Raw genomic sequence first — 14,062 nt, 5'->3', positions numbered from 1 at the left:
TTGTTGCAAGCCTCCGTTCCCATGATACAATGCCTGTTTTAAGACTAATTAAATAATGACTCCAGGGGACCCTATAAGTCATATTTTAGACTGTTCAGGAGGCATCCTGGGATAATATTAAGGCCCATTGAGGCTGTGTTCTTGACTTTAGTGGGCACAGACAGGATATGCTCCTTAGTTATGGTTGCAGGGGTTATGTTTGAGGGTATATCTTGGGGGATGGTTGGAGGTAAAAAGGGGTAAAAGTTGGAAGTGAATTTGTCCACTAACAGGTTCACTATATTGCCAGGTGTGGTGAATCTGGCACCATTAACCACCAGTTCAGCACACTGCTGTGTGCTGCCCTTGAGGTTTCCGCCATAGCTGAAGAAGGCCTTATGGTTATCTTTCACTTGGAAAGCTATCTTAACCTCAAAGCTGGCTTTGTTTGACTTAATTAGCCTTCTTAGTTGCCCATTTTATTTGGTAAGAGAGATTTTTATCTCTATGAAAATTATCCTTCATTATTTTTTGCTATTTTTTTCCCTTTGTTGCATATTTTAATGTGGGATGCCAGCAGGGCTTTTTGCTTCTGGGGCTGGTTCTGGGCTTACTTCTGGTAGGTACGGCAGCCTCTCTGCAGCCATTGACATGCTTGTACAGAGTTTCTAATAGTAATTCAGTGTAGGCTGCTGTGTGCTCAGGGTTTGGAGGGAAAACGAATTTTGACAAACTATTGATTAATAAAAGGTAGTTTGCCTTGGAATAGTTACCAGCTGTTGCTGGTTTTATTGGGGTCATGGAGTTGATATTGATTTCAGAGTTAGCTTTATGGTTGCACCTTATCAGGGAGGATGAGACACTGGGAGGACGAACAGTGTTCTCCTATATTTGTTACTATGAGGTCCTGTATCTTGGAGCCTCTAGTGGGCGTATTCAATATTTGGTCATGACAGTTTATATTTACGAGGTCCAAGAATCTCTATGCCTGTAGATTTGATGCCATGTAGGATTCCCAGTGTCAGCAGAGGAGTAATTAAAGTCTCCCATGAGTAGGGTGTTAGGCTGGATGTTAAGTGTATCCAGTAGGTCCAAGTATGCATTGTGAGTTTCCTGTGAAATGGCTGGTGGCATATAGCTAACTAGGAAATGGTATAGGATTTTTATCTAAGGTGATCTACACAAGGAGGAACTCCAGCATATCATCATGTTCGACCAACCTAAAGGTGTGCCTGTTACTGATGTATATTGAGACACCTCCACCTTTAGCTCTTGGCTGTGCAGCTACTGGTCTAAAAGTATGGAAGGCACTTAATCCTTGCACTTCTGGGGTGCTCTATGCTGCTTTAAACAATGACACAGTAACTGCACAGATGTCTATATTCTTAACTGTGAGAGGGGGCTTGGAGGTACTGTAGTTTTTTATTTAGGCTTCTGGCATTGAGCAGTAACACCTTGAGGTTCAGATGAATTGATTTTGCTATGTCTGTAGGTTTGTTAATTTGGCATTGCATAAAAAAGGTACTATGGAAGTGGATAAAGTTTTAGCCAGTATTTGAAAGCCTAGATGGACAGGTGCAGACCACCCTTCACAATGTAATGTGGTCTGTTAACCATGTCCTCCCACTCTGACAAATATTGGATCCCCTTAGAATGACAATAGAAAGACAGCCAATTGTTAAAAATCAATCATCTTTTGCTCATATTGTGGCATCATCCTCAGTGATGGTAACATGCTGCTCGATGCTAGTCTAATACCTGCCTTGGACACATAGTCTTTGAACTCCATAATATCTCTCTTTATATAGTCCAGGGAAATACGTCTCAGGTCAGTTACATCTACATGGACTATAATGGAATCATGTTGGTACATGTGGTATAATGACAGTACATGTGTGATTTGGCAGATCCTGGCTCAAGATAAGCAATTAATCCTTATCTTCTCCCTGTTCAACTTGGTTAGAGGGGTATTGGTATGTCTTACAATAGAGTCCCCTATGCTGGGAGTCCAGGGAAATGTATTTGCTTGTCTTACGAGCTTAGATTTTTGGGCTCCATTGAGAGTGACTGTATGTGTGGTTAAGCGTGGCTTTTTCTGAGTGCCTTTGGGTTTGCTGAGGCATAGCTTTTCTAATGGGTGATCTAGGCAATTTTTGCTGTTTAGGAAGATTGCTTTGAAGTGCCTCAGCATACGTTAATCTATGTGTGTGTAGTGTGTGGTTTCAACAACTTGATGTGGACTTGTATGTGAAAATTTAGCCTCTAGTGTCATTGTTGTAAGTTAACCTCTCACATACTGTGTCTGTTTCTTTAAGGATTATGTGGTTGTATGTAAACATAAGACAATTGCTACATTGTCTGAAGATGTCCATATCTACCAAGTTGACTACAGAAAAGTTAGGAAATTGCATATCCATACTGTCCATTCCTTTGACTGTGATCTACAAGGGGGTGGTGTATTGGTGCTTTATTAAACAGTAGTAAATTCTACTCTTTTTTGATGTTTACACAATACTGAATTCTACTAAATCTATAGGTACTGCCACTTGATGCCCAACTAGCTGCGCTAAGCTTGTTGGTGCGCAGGGTATTTCCTCTATATTTGCTGCTTTACAGGGTACAGTTTTATGGATTGTTTTACAGGGAAAATGTGCTTTCTATGTGCTTGCTACTATACAGGGCACTGCTAACTGCTAAAAATGGCTGCTCCCTGTGTGGCAGTGGCTGCTTCAGCTCAACAGGAAAATGTACATTATTTGTCTTGTTTTATGTCAACATTTTCAAAAAGAAAAAAATCTGGGGCAAATACAGAAGGATAACTAAGTTATGACAGAGATAGCTTACAGGAAATTTGACACCTAAGCTCAGAGTGCAGAAGAATTGATGGGCTGCTGTCTGCAGGGCCTGTGAGGCCTACAGCACTCCACGAACTGCAGGACCTAGGAATTATACTCAAACATGGTCCAAACTGCATTGTTCAAGCAAAGCTATCTGCTGCCACATACAGGAAGTGGAAAAGAAGAAAAAATGTGAAAGAACAAGGAAGCAAGGATCTCCTGATGGACTCTCTGTTAGTTTAAAAGCTAATCTATACAGGCCTGTCCTCCCATCCTTACTACTGGCCAATGTTAACTCCTTGGATAACAAAATGGACTACATAAGACTGGAGTTAACTACTCATAGCAAGCTGAGAAACAGCTGTGTACTTATTTTTACTGAGACATGGTTAAACAATAATATAAATGATAGTGCAATCTATGTAGAAGGGCTTACATTATTTAGAGCAGACAGAAACCAAGCACTCTGCAGAAAATCAAGCGGAGGGGGTGTCTGTATCTATGTCAGCAATAACTGGTGCACCAGCTGTGAGTTGATTACTAAACACTGCTCTAAAAATATTGAGTTTATATCATTGAAATGCAGACCTTTCTATTTGCCAAGGGAGTTCAATGGTGTGAGCATCATAGTGGTGTATACTCCCCCCAGTGCCAATACCAATGAGACACTAAATACACTTTACCAATCAGTAAGCTGCAAAACCAGAATCCGGAGTTTGCTCACATAATAGGAGGTGATTTTAATCAAGTCTGAAAACAGTTTTACCTCATTACTTCTAACATGTGGTCTTTGCAATGAGGGGATAAAACACTCTGGATAAGGTCTACACCAGTGTCAAGCTAGCATATAAGACAGTACCTCATCCACATCTGGGTAACTCATATCATATCTCTATTATGCTACTACCAGCATATAGGCCCTTGTTAATCAGAGGAATGCCATCCAGGAAACAAATAAGGGTATGGCCAGAGGGAGCAGTCTCAGCACTCCAGGACTGCTTCGAAAGCACAGACTGGAATATATTAAAGGAGGTGGCTACTATGGACCAGAAAATTAACCTGGATAAATACACAGAGTCTGCGATGGCCTATATATCAAAGTGTGTGGATGATGTTACAGTCAACAAGAGCATCATCACATGAGTGAATCAGAAACCCTGACTCACAAGTGGAGTGTATGTGATCTTGAAAGCAAGCAATGCTGCCTTTAAGTCAAAGATAAAGATGACCTTTGGGAAGCCAGAGTGAAACTAAGTAGAGGAATAAGAGAGGCTAAGTGGGCCTATGGACAGAAAATTCAGGGTCACTTCTCAGACCTGAGAAACTCCAAGCATCTGTGGCAAGGTATGCAATCTATATTAGACTACAGGCCCCTACCTTCTCAATGTGATGATGACATGGAGTTTCTCAATGAGCTCAACACCTACTTCAGCAGGTTTGAGAAGGGAAACAATAAAATGGCAATGAAAATGCCCACCAACAAAGAAGGTGAAGTGCTCCACCTTCACCCAGCGGATATTTAAAAGATGCTGCAAAGAGTAAACCCAAGAAAGGCAGCTGGTTCTGGAAATATTCTGGGCCAGGTACTCAGGGACTGTGTTGACCAATTAACTACTGATCTCACTGATGTATTCAACATCTCTCTGCATCAGGCCACAGTACCCAAATGCTTCAGGAATACAACCATTATACCACTGCCCAAGAAGTCTCCACCCTCAGGCCTGAATGACTACTGCCCAGTAGCTCACACTTCCACTGTAATGAAGTGCTTTGAGAGATTAGTCAAAGACTACTTAACATCAAGTCTTCCTGCAACACTGGACTGACACCAATTCACTTATAGATCCAATTGCTCTACAGCAGATGCCATCTCCCTAGCACTTCACTTATCCTTGGCACACCTGGAGAACAAAAACTGCTATGTCCGCATGTTATTTACTGACTTCAGCTCGGCCTTCAACACGGTCATCCCCCAACATCTGATTGAGAAACTGGTCCATCTGGGTGTTAGCACTCCTTTATGCAACTGTATTCTGGACTTTCTTATTGACAAATCACAAAAGGTATGAGTAGGCAACAACACCTCGATGAGCATCACACTGAACACTGGAGTGTCCTGAGTCCCCTGTTGTTCACCATGCTGACACATGACTTCATCACTATGTACAACACAAACCACATTATTAAGTTTACGGATGATAAGTGGTGGGTCTCATCAGCAATGGTGACGAAAAAGCCTACAGAGAGGAGGTGAATCAACTGATTGTCTGGTGTGATAACAACAACCTGGCTCTCAATGTGAATAAAACAAAGGAGATGATAGTAGACTTCAGGAAGAGAGGCAAGGCTCATTCTCCACTCGCAATCAAAGGAGAAACAGTGGAAAGGGTGAAGACTTGTCTTGGTCAATAAACACTAATCACACTGTCAAGAAGGCGCAACAACATCTACACTTTCTAAGAAGGCTGGGGAGAGCAAAACTACCACCTTCAATTCTCATAACCTTCTACACAGATACCATTGAAAGCATCCTAATAATCTTTCAGTGTGGTCTGGAAACTGCATGGTTTCAGATCACAAATCTCTCCCGAGGGTGGTGAAAGTGGCAGAGAGAATTATAAGGTCCATGCTCCGATTTATCCAGGACTTGCACTCTGCTCGGTGTCTCAGCAGAGCCATGAAAATAGTCAAAGACTGCACTTACCCTGCCCATGATCTGTTCTCGTATTTGCCTTCAGGCAGGAGATACTGTAGCTTACTTTGCAAAACCACCAGATTTAATAGAAGCTTTTTTCCACAAGCCATCAGACTTCTGAACTCCAGTAATAACATACACCATGCTGGTCATGGAGGTCTGGAGTCACAACGCTGAAGTAATTCACAGACATATGCAATAACTCTATGAAACTACAATCTTATACTTTATGTGCAATATTAATGATGCTAAGTTAACATTCTCTGCAATATGCCAAGTTAGTATTCCGTGCAATATGAAATCTGTCTGATTTTGATCTGTGCAATATTTTGGGTATTGATGAAGACTTGTAAGTGGAATAGTCTTGGTGCATGTCATTGTACTTGTTACTGTACAGCATAAATGTCTTACTGTTGTTATTGTTGGATTAGATTTAGTATATGTGTTATTGTTGTTTTAATATCAGTATATGTTGTATGCACATTGAGTTCGAAGTAACACAATTTCGTTCATTTGCACTGTTGTGCGGTCTGAATGACAATAAAGTTCACTTTGACTTTGACTAACTGCCACTGCACTCTGAGCAATTATGCATAAATGTGCCAAATGTATAGCAGCACAGAAAAACAGAAAAACTAATGAGCTCTCTGGCCAATGAAAACTTCACTATGAGATCTTTTGTGTGTCTCTTTTTGCTGAAAGTGATTTTAAGACTGTTTTCAGCAGTAACAGTGATCAGTAATCTAACATAAGGGTGCACCAAGATGGGATGCACATATATTTATAATACTGAAATGTAGAAAAGTTTAAATAAAAGGAAATATAAATTATTGAAATAATTTTTTTCTTATGTTAAAAGCTGAGAAGTATCACAAATGTGTTTTTCCATTATAATCATGAATGTCAAGCTTGGGAAGGCCACTTGAAAATAAAAATCAAATGGAGTTAAAGTGGATTTTGAGTCCTACATCCATTTTTTTTTTGGGGGGGGGCATCTGATTGTCCTTTTACTCTTTTTCTTTCCTTCTATGATTTTACGGTATTGTTGCCAAACATAGTTTTACCAGCAAAATGGTAACATGTGCCTTTAAGATATTATTCAATACAATATACAATGACACTGAAGGGTTGGCTGTAGTACTGTCCTCTGTGCTTCTTAACTTTTCGTCTGAGGGAGGTCAGTTTGATGTTGTTGTCTGTATACTATTGTGTTGCCAGTGTTTACTAATCCTACTATCCTAGAACCAATCCAGAGCGTAGTTATTTCATTAAGCTTTGGAATGGTACCATGCTGAATGCCTCACTCAAGTGCATATAAGCAACAGTCATAATGCATTTTCATTCTAATACTCTTTATTATCTAGTTAATGGACCTTAGGTAGAATGTCCGTCTTGTTGTAAATCATTGTTGTCTTTGCTTTGGGGGTCCAAGACTTCCAGATAATTTAAAATTATTTTCAGCAGTGATGACAAGACATTCTCTGCAGCTGAGCTAAAACTGACATGATGGTAATTTACAGCCTCTGTCTTGCTCCCTCACTTGCCAAGAGAACTACTTATGTCCTCTCCCAGTTCCCAGATACCCCATCTTTCTTCAATAAAGTTTTATGATTATTATTTAGTGACATTAGCAGTTCCCAGTTCACATTTCTGTAACTTCATTGGTGAATTTTACCAAGACTTATTGCCTTGTGTACCTTTTTTATTATTGCTATTCTTTTAGGGCCCTTCCTTTTGTGGAAGTGTGTTTTCTAAATGCTGCATGTTTTTCCTAATGCTACCTTAGTTAAACAATCATAGTGATTTCTTTCTGTTTGATTTGTACATTTGTTTTCCATACATATTTGTTGCTTGTGTAATGACATCTGCAATATATCTCCATTGTTCACTCACACTACCTTCATACAATGGCATGGTAGACTAGGCATAGGTCTCCCCTCAAACATCTGTAAGATACTGAGTAAATGGACAATGCTTCAAACCTGTCCTGGTAGCATGAGTTCTTTAAGCCTGTGATTTTTCTTGGTTAGGAGCCTCTGAGGGCTTTCTAGTTGTTTGATATGTCTAGTGAGTTACATCCTAAAGGGGAACATTGTACTCAATAACTGCCCAAATCAATGTTGAATACCAAGGAGTGATGATCCCCATAGATCTAAATGATATCCCATTGATGATTAGTTGTGTTAAGGAGAAGGATTTCCTACCTACTGCTGTCACATTATGATCAAAAGATAAGGACCCTAACTAAATTTTTCATTTTGCAGTGATGTATTAGAAACACAGTTTGTTGTTGAGAGGGTCTGTCTACTAAATATAAATATACTTTATTTAATAACATTTATTTAGCCCATTTTCATTGTACTGATAGTTTACAAGGGAGAGTTTTTGAAGGAGGGTTTGAATATCAAGAGGGTATGACAGTAACTCACAGTTTGTAATTGTCTGCAGGCTGCACCACTAATAACTGGTCTCTTGCTGGATCTAGATTCATCCATTCTAATAACATGTGTCCTGTCTGTGAGCCAATTGGCTGTCCATCTTGTGACAGTACATGCAGAGAAAGTGGCTTGAATTCAGGATACCCATATATGCCAGGATACAGAGAACTAGGTCACAGCACTACACAGTCCATTCACCACTGTCTCTAGTACTGTTCAGATTGAATTCCGTAAAGGTACCTGTAGGCAGCACAGAAGGAGTCCAGACTCATGTCCCCTTAAAGCGAGGTACAACAGGTCTTCTTAAAAGTAGATATACATGAGATCTGTTGTATGCAGTGTCTCTGACTGATCAGAGTACTCTATATTGTCTGTTTCAATGGACACCATGCAGTTTGGACATTTATACGTCTCCAGATATAGGGATGTGTTAAATGCTACAACAAATGTAAGGAAATTTTAACTGTTCTTTGCTACACTTTGTGAAAGTGATAACACATTTCCATATGCTGACAGTGACATATCCCTGTTCCTTTGTTCATGTAGTGCCTAAATATCTTGATGTGTTGCTGTTGGGTAATAGTCCGACATGATCACAGAAGATTATGACTATAAGCATTGGATGAGCATCTGCCTGTGGTCCCTGGATTGATTCTATCTGCCTCTTCTTGCAGAATGTATGTGACTGTATGGCTTCAGCCAAATGGCACAGCAGAAGGAGGCAGTGCATATACATGGAAACTTCATGCAAGAAAGATGTGCCACAAGCTCTCACTTTTTCAGCGTGGCCACTTGCATTCAGTGAATGAAACCATCATCAAGTAGAACCACGGGGTCTCATAACTGAGCCACATCACCACTGTGGAGCAACGATGATGGTATTTCATGACTCCTGCTTGAATACTAACTAACAGATCTTAAACTTAAACAGAAATAATATATACAACTGACGCACTTTCTTACCATAGCAATGCAAAGTTAGCAACATCAAAAAATAAAATTAAATAAAACTTCTGTGGTTTCATTCTGCAAAGGCAGAATTCTTGTAACTTTATTTTTCCTAAAGGCAGTACAAGTTAAACTTGTATAATTTACTTTATATTTGTTTTTCATCCTAGATGGTTGTATTCTGGAATTCCATATTAACAATACTATTTAAGAAATAGCTGAATTCTAAAAAAAAATGCACAGTGTTGTTTTATGATGCATTAATCTCAATATTTGTTTTTAAAATGATACTCTATGGTGGTTCCTGAGATTAAGTAGCACAGTCTTGCTGATTTAACCTAACAGACTATACATGACATGTAGTTATTCTCGGGTAATTGAAAGCTGTACATTTCATTAAGGCATGGTCTTAAATGAGCTTATGTTTAAAATTTACCTTGATGTGTATTTTGAGAACTGATAATTATAAAGGATTAATCATGACTTGTATTCACCTAAATATTTCTGGTAATTGGACTTGTATTCACTTAAATATTTCTGGTAATTTAAAAGGTTAACCTTAGCTAAACATATGTGTGGTTTGATATGGTTACAAATTGGTGTCTTGATTACCCTTGCACTGATAAGCATATATGAAATGTGACATGGATATATACTGGTGTTTGGTGGTAGCCTCCTATTTCAAATACAAGTTATTTGACATGAATGTATGCTGGTATCTGGTTGTAGACCTCCCATTTTACATATATGTGCATTATGGACAGATACCAGTATCAGTTGGTAGCCTTTCCATTTCACACATGTACAGTGACAAGCACATACTCTAGTATCAGATTGTAGCCTTTCCATTTATCAGATGGTAGCCTTTCCATTTATCAGATAGTAGCCTTTCCATTTCACATTTGGGTGCAGTGACATGCACATACACTGGTAAAGTGGTAGTATTTCCATATCACATACATGTGGAGTGACACAGACATGTATTGGTATCAGATGGTAGCCTTTCCATTTCACATATGGGTGCAGTGGCATGCACATACATTGGTATCAGATGGTAGGCTTTCCATTTCACATCTGTGTACAGTGACATGTACATAGACTGGTATCAAGTGGAGTAGCCTTACCGTCTCACATATGTGTGCAGTGACATGCAGATATACTGGTATAAGGTGGTAGCCTTTCCTTTTCATATATATGTGCTGTGACATTGACATACATTGGTATCAGGTAGTAGCCTTACATTTCACATGTGTATTGTATTATGGACATACATGGTATCAAGTGGAAGCCTTTCCATTTTAAATATGTGTGCTGTGATATGCACATACATTAGCATTGGGTGGTAGCTCTCTCATTTCATATATGTGGCATGAACATACATTGTTGCTATGCAGTAGCCTGTCTATTCATTTATATATGCACTGACATGGACGTACATTGATATCAGGTGGTAGCCTTTTCATTTCGCATATGTGGCATGGACATACATTGTTACTATGCAGCAACCTGTCCATTCACTTATAGGTGAGGTGATTTCAACAACTTGTAATCATAGGGACAACCCAAGATTTAATATGAGTACAGTTATACCATTTGGTGAAGGAGAAAAGACACTCAAAGCTACACTAAAGAAGAATTGGAACATCTTCCAAGGTAATTCAGAGATTTACAACATTTTAGGGCAAGTACCAAGTTTTGTTTACAAAACAGGTAAGAATATAAAATACCTTATGGAACATACAATACCACATCCATTGACACTCAAAGGCACAACTAAGTGTGGTAAATGTAACCAGTGTTCTTTCATCATGGACAGCGACTTTATACACCTAAATGTTTTTAGGCATGGCATTAGGTTACATAAAGGTAACTGTAACACTAAGGGAGTGATTTATATTTGTATTTCCCAAACATGTCAACATTTTTATGTTGGCAAAACTGAGAGGAAATTTAGATCTAGAATATATGAGCACCTATATGCCATAGCCAAGGGCCCTATATAAACACACATTAACCTGTCAAGGCTACACGAAATACAGATTTGAGATATTAGAAGTTGTGCCACAGAGCACAAGAGGAGGGTGGTGGGAATTGCAAATAGAACTGAAAGAATTGTACTGATCATCAGATTAAATGCTGGAGTTGCACCAGGGCTCAATGATTATGTTTCATTGCTTCCTGTGTTGAAGCAAAGGGCTCTGGACCATTCATTTTGGGATTAAATTACTTCTTGTAAACGTTATAATAAGAATTATTTTAAGATTTATTAGAATTTATTGTTTTCATGGGTTTTTAGATTTTACTTAATAGGTTCTTCCATAATGAATGCTTACCTTTTGCAGTGTTTTCATGCTATGCTTTTAAATAACTCATTGTGGGTAATATAACCACAGTGATTTACTTAGTTACTTTGTTTTGAAGAAGTCCCAGAGTGATTTAAGAGGGATGAAAGTGCTTAACCCATGTTTTATTGGTGAATAAAGACGTGTTTTTTACATCCAGCGTATTTGTGTGAAGCTTATGGTGGTGTTTTGCCCGGGAGCACTTTTTGTTGTTTCATTAGTTTATTCTCAGTGCTTTGAATGAATGGGTTTGTTTTTTTGTGTTATTCACTTATATATGCTCTAACATGGACATACATTGATATCAGGTGGTAGCCCTTTCATTTCACATATGTGGCATAGATATACATTGTTGCTATACAGTAATGTGTCTATTCACTTATATATGCTCTGACATGGATATACATTGATATCAGGTGGTAGCCCTCCCATTTCATATACGTGGCATGAACATAAATTGGCACTAGTCATTTACAGTGTATTTCACTTCTGTATGCTCTGATATGGACATACACTGATATGTGGTAGTGTTCCATTTTACATATGTGTGCTGTTACATGGACATACATTGACATCAGGTGGTAGCCCTCCAATTTCACATATATGTGATGTGGCTTGGACATACATTGGTACTAGGCAGTAACCTGTCTATTCACTTATGTAAGGTATGACATGGACATACACTGATATCAGGTGGTAGTGTTCCCATTTCACATATGTGTGCTATGATATGAATGCATGTAGGTCCCTGGTCTCTCACTGAAGGCATGCTACTTATGCAGCCTTTATTAGAGAAAACCAGGAACATAGATCAAATACAGTCTCAATTTGTGGAAACAGAGACACAGAGAATTGTACAGACACCTAGTCCTTTAATTTTCTCTGGGTGGTAAAGCAGAAATGGATATGTTTGCTCCTTCACCACTTGTCTGTAGGGATACAGTAAATGAGTCATGAACTTGTTCTTGCCCTGTTCTAGAAGGAATAGAATCAGAGCATTTTGGGGGTAGAGCTGTGATACATACATCTGTCCTTGTCACAGTATACACATTGTGATGGCCGGGTAGGTACTTGATACCAAAATATGTTCCTGGCACAATACACACTTATTTCTAATGGGAAGGTAGGTACCCTGCATCCATGCAACAGCACACATGCTTATCACTTAGATGGCAGATACGTTATATGTCTTTGCATACATGCTATATCACACATATACTCAGCAGTGGACACTAGCCTGTATCCATGCTACAGCACAAGCTCACTAGAGAAAGGGCAGATGCCTGATACATGCACTTATCCCAGCCACAGCATCATTGTATCATTTGGTGAGTTGGCAGACATCTATTAACATTTATCTATACCATAATACATGTAAGCTCATCAGTGAGAGGACAGATTTCAATGCCTGCTTTCATCCAATACAGAAGGCTTCTCAGCATAGACATTATGTCTCTAGCTGCCTTGAAACTGAAAGATACCATCTTTTATTTTGTAGCCATAAAGTAATTTAATTTCAGCTATTTTTCTGAAGTTAACCTCCTATATTCCGGTTTCCGCTATTAAAATATATAAATTTAAACAGTTATAATAGTGGATGTACATTTCTGTTCTATTCTAGTAGAGCACACTGTGGTTAAATTTCAAGCAGCACTTTGCAAAAACCTATTCAAGACACAATTCTGTATCAGCAGTTTGATATATACATGACATACAGTTCTAATACATTTGTAACACAAACATCTTACAGAAATCATGTTGATATTCACAAATTACATATAATTATTTACAAAATTCCAGATAGCTGTGCTGGCAGTATCCCCCTTTGTCACATTTGGTATGGTCTGAATAACTGAAAAGTGTATGATATGACTGGGAATGGGACAGGGGCATAGGATAAAAAGTAGGTAAATGGGCCATGGTGGGAGGAATACTATATGGAATTAGGAAAGTAACTAGTGAAGTGATGCACTGATCAGGCCTGGGTCCACTACTGATTGGTGTGTCTGCATCAGACATACCTGAGGAGTTACAGAATAGGACTAACCTCTCTGCTGATCATGTCAAGGAAGGTGCAGCAGTGAAGGAGTAGGGAAGAGTCTAAGGAAGAATTTGGAAACACTCACTAAGTGGGTGGAAAAGTGGCTGTTGAGTTATATTGCAGATAAAAAGGAAAGTACTGCATTTGGGACACAACAAACATGGAGCTGTATAAATTGGAGAAAGTGGAACTGATGGCATTAGGGAAAGAAAGAGATTTGGGGGTAACAGAAAGAACATTATATTTCCTCTCTCTTGGTTCCTGGTCAGATCACACCTTCAGTAGTGTGTGCAGTTCTGGAGGTCATACAAGGGATAGACATTAGACCTCTGGAGGACTAAAGAGGAAAGCCACTAGAAAGGTACACGAGATGGCGGGAAGGTATATGACCAGAGTCTAAAGGTGCTGGAGATCTTCTTATTAGAGGCCAGAAGAGGCAGGTGGAACATGATATATGGGTACCAGAGATCATATCGGGGAGATATGAAGGGGTCATTCTGAACAAGCAGGACAGAGACAACAGGAGGGGTGCAGACAAGTGATTGTTGAGCCAATATACTCTCTGGCTCTCTAACAATATTTCTTCACAGAGGTGTTCCTGGACTCACAGAATGGACTACCAGCGAAGGTGGTAGAGAGTGACTTTACAAAGACATCCAAGAGGACAAGGTAATGTGAAGAAAGTGTAAGGTGAAAGGCAGCTATGTAGGGGATGGATGCTCTTAAATGTCATACTAGACATGCTTATTACTTCCTTATATCATCAAGGAAATGTTGTGAAA

The 14,062-nt window shown here is 39.1% G+C and overlaps 1 protein-coding gene across 1 annotated transcript in view; it reads left to right on the top strand.

Annotated features, from left to right (window-relative positions):
• The window catches only part of LOC122801254 (alkaline phosphatase-like), a 327,942-nt gene that overhangs the window by 313,454 nt on the left and 426 nt on the right, over window positions 1-14,062 (top strand). The gene's annotated exons all lie outside the window — the stretch shown is intronic.

This window comes from Protopterus annectens, chromosome 4.part1 (genome assembly GCF_019279795.1).
Source record: "Protopterus annectens isolate FY-2018-M chromosome 4.part1, PAN1.0, whole genome shotgun sequence".
Lineage (NCBI taxonomy): Eukaryota > Metazoa > Chordata > Ceratodontiformes > Protopteridae > Protopterus > Protopterus annectens.
The sequence above is the reverse complement of the archived record's forward strand: the minus strand, read 5'-3'. Positions and strand labels throughout refer to the sequence as shown.